Below are 3,857 nucleotides of genomic sequence, written 5' to 3'. Positions count from 1 at the left end.
CATATCGCAGCCATCAACCCGTGGAGGTCGTAGCGGTTTATGATTTAGCTAGTCTCCAAACACTACTTAATCTGGAGGACCTTGTATTGACCTCTCTCTCACTGTGGGATAGTACACTAATTTGAACAATTCACTAATATGATCCTACTTATTATTACTGGAATATCAGAACAAAAGCCAGGAGATAAGAGTCATAAATGCGAAGAAAGATTTACAAATCTAGTAACTAATTTGAGCTCAGAAAAGGGTTTCCCGGAGCTCACCCGCCAACTTAGAAATTTTTTGAAATTATTGTCCTTGAACATATTTTCAGACGGACTTTTAAGTTGAAAGGAGGCTCACCAGCCCTTCCCCTTAAAATCTTCGAAATTGAAGTATAAAACGTAATGATAAGCTATTTTTAGTTTTGTTCGGTAAAGAGATAGGGTTTTGGGACTCTCCGCTAGCAAATTTTCGTTACTGAAGTTCCAAAAACGTATCTTGGACGATGTTAAGGAAAAGGGAGTTCATAGGTCTTTTTTTTAAACGAGAATTATTAATATTTCTAAGCAACGCGCTGTAGGTTAAGTGCAAACAGTTGTCAATACAGTCTTTGAAAGTGGAGTCATAAGGAAAATTGAGATTTCTGTTGGACGTACTTTGCAATGGTTTATTTATTAATTTCATAGAAATAAACTATAATTGCGCCATTTACTCCTACATTTGAATGGAAATAACCGCTGGGCCAAAAAGATACTGTTTTGAAACTACAGTCCTGTGAAAATATGACTGTAGTTAACTTTTAAAAAGTAGATGTATCTTTGGCAGAGGTAGCGCCTGATGAACTTAGTACAGATCAATGATCAATGGTATGTCTACAAAATGTGGAATGTAATTTCAGACGAAAATATTTCATTCTGCTTGTTGAGATAGAATCAAGGAGTCTATAAGCTTATATCTCCATGGATAGAATATAGTCAGTGCAGAGGGTTAACGACAACAAATAGAACTTTTCGGTTATATATTTTGAGAAGATGCCCGCCAGAAAACGTGAAAGTTTCAACACAATATGTTGTTACGAGTTCTATAATATTAAATCTAAATTATCACGTTGGATTGGAAGTGAATACTTTTACAATGTACAGTATAATAAAATAATGCAGTCATACCAAGAAAATATTCTATTCTCATTGCTGACCAACAATATAAAACGTGCCAGGGAGCTGGGCCTTCAACAGCGTTAAAAGGAAAAAATAGCTAAACTCGATAATTATGTTTAAGAATTCAAGATTCCTACAATAAATTTCAATGCAGACAGCTATTTGACTTTAACTGATTGGAATTCAGTTGTACTTATAAAAAGTATTAATTTTTCAAGAGTTTCATTTCAAGCATTCAAAGTTTCAAACAAGAGGTAATTATGTATTTGTCATTCCATTTTCGCCAGTTTGGTGAAAAATCAGTCTAATTACTTAAAATTCGAAGTCAAATAGTCGGCTTAAGATATTATTTGATTCAACTGAAATTTTGTACGATAAATAGACTTGGTAAGAGGCAACTTTTCCGCATACAGGCTTTACATATTTCTGAAGTTCATTTTTTTTTACTCCACCCTATTGCACATGTTAGAAAATATCGTTTGAAGCCTCCTGTCGTATATCGCATTCAAAAGCGCTAAGGGAAAAAGTTCAGTTACTTCACTAAACACTGACGAATGAATCTTTCTAATGTGAATAATCTAATTTATAAGAATATTATTTAAGTCTTTTGCATACTTTGATGACAGACATTCACACAGGACCGGATCTATAAAATTTCGGCCCCCCTGCAGCACAATCTGTTGCGGCCCTCCCCAGAGATCAGCAGTGTATATTTCCAACGTTAATAAGTCTTAGTGCTAGTTTTTTTCAATTTCCTGAGCCGTTTTATCCCCTTACGAACGTATCCCCCCCGCCGCCCTGCGGATCCTGCCGGTACTTAGATCTGGGTCAGCATTCAGTCATCTTTTGCACTTTTGAAGGTCTTTATGGATATCATTTAGAACATTAAGTTCCACGTCCAGTGAAATTCCACATGTTTGAATAATTACGTTACGTTTGTCAATACATAATCAAAAGGAAGACATAAGCATGCTCTTGAAAAAACTGAAATATTTTTTTCATTCTTGTATTGCACTTCATTGAATGCCTTTTCGGTTAGTTGTAAAGCAAGTTCTATATACAAACGATCGAGTGGTGCTTTCAATAGTCCTGGACGGTGAAAGAAAATGAGTTGAATTATTATTGGAAAAACAGTTTCATGACGGGCTCCCCAAAGTTCCGGGCCCCGGTACTATAGGTCCGGTATCCCCACCCAAACGGCGGCCCTGTTCTTGACGGCAAATGTACCAGAATTTTACGGGGGCCAGGTGCTTGAAGTTAACCACAACGACCGAACGACTGTGAAATTTTAATGAAAGGAAAAAAAAAAGTTTGGTTGTTGTTGGTTGGTTTGTTTGATTTTTATGGCGCAAGAGCCCTTGAGGGCTATACTGCGCCAAACGATATTTTATTATATGCTATTTATTTCTTCATTCAAGAATAAAGTCTAGTAAATAAAAGTATATTTTGAAGAAGAAAGCATAAAACTTCAAGTAATAGTTTTAAAAAAGTGCAGCCGATAAAAACATTTAAACAATTTGAAGATAAAGACAAAATGGACGAAATAATATCTTGAAAAATAAGGAAAGGACGAAATCACATAATGACGAGACGAATACTAAATTAAAAAGGAGAAACCAATCTCCTGGAGAATGGAGTACAAATTGCGATGGGGTGGCTCCCCCAGCAACTCCTTCAAAGATGGGTTAAAATTATTAAAATATTTATAACGAATTAGATTAAAATTTGGGCAGTTGCATAAAATGTGCAACCCTGTCTGATTTACATCACATGTAATGCATGTTGGAACTGATTCATGACATAAGAGATATTTGTGGGTGAATCTGGTATGTCCAATGCGAAGTCGAGCTAATAAGACTTGTTCTCTCCTGGTGATATTTAATGATCCGAAACCTCTAGTGGAGGGCTGGATTGAATGCAATTTATTTTGGATTTCTGAATTCCACGTCCGCTGCCAATACGTGTTGAGGCTTACAACGATGGCGTTTTTAATATCGTCGAAAGGGACACTATTATCAACCAGGATACTTGCAGCTCTGGCAGCTGAATCGGCTACCTCATTGCCTGCAATGCCCACATGACTAAGGATCCAACAAAAGGTAACTTGAAAATTATTTTGCATAAGGTTTTTGTATAAAAGATATGACTGGATGACTAAAGGATGGTTATTATTATTGCAGTGAGTGATGGTTTCCACTGAACTCTTTGAGTCAGTGAATATCACCCACTTTTTGTAAACGGATTGGGCTATTAATTGAAGAGATGTAAATATAGCTTTTATTTCTGCAGTAAATACCGAGCAAGATGTGTTTAATTTTTCTGCCGTAACTTGATCATTAATTATTGTAGAAAAGCCGACGTGATCGTTTACTTTTGATCCGTCAGTAAAAATGTGTTTATAACCAGAATATTTGCTTTTGATCTCATAGAAGACTTGTTGATAAACTGTATCAGCAGTAGTTTGTTTTGGGAATTTTGAGAAATCATTGATTATAGACGGTTTGGCTTCGCACCATGGTTCAATTAGTTTTGAAATTTGATAGCTGCAGGTTTGAGAGTACCCGACGCATTCGGATCCCAAATGTTGGGGTCAGCGAAGGCCGGTGTATAAATAAAGCAACATTAGATGGATTAAAAATATGGAGATGTAGGGGGTGATTGGTGTAGGGGGGTGCTTGGTGTTGAAGTAAAAATTTAAAGAAAGTTTGAGGGGTCTAT

The sequence above is a fragment of the Uloborus diversus genome, chromosome 8 (assembly GCF_026930045.1).
Source record: "Uloborus diversus isolate 005 chromosome 8, Udiv.v.3.1, whole genome shotgun sequence".
Taxonomy (NCBI): domain Eukaryota; kingdom Metazoa; phylum Arthropoda; class Arachnida; order Araneae; family Uloboridae; genus Uloborus; species Uloborus diversus.
The sequence above is the reverse complement of the archived record's forward strand: the minus strand, read 5'-3'. Positions refer to the sequence as shown.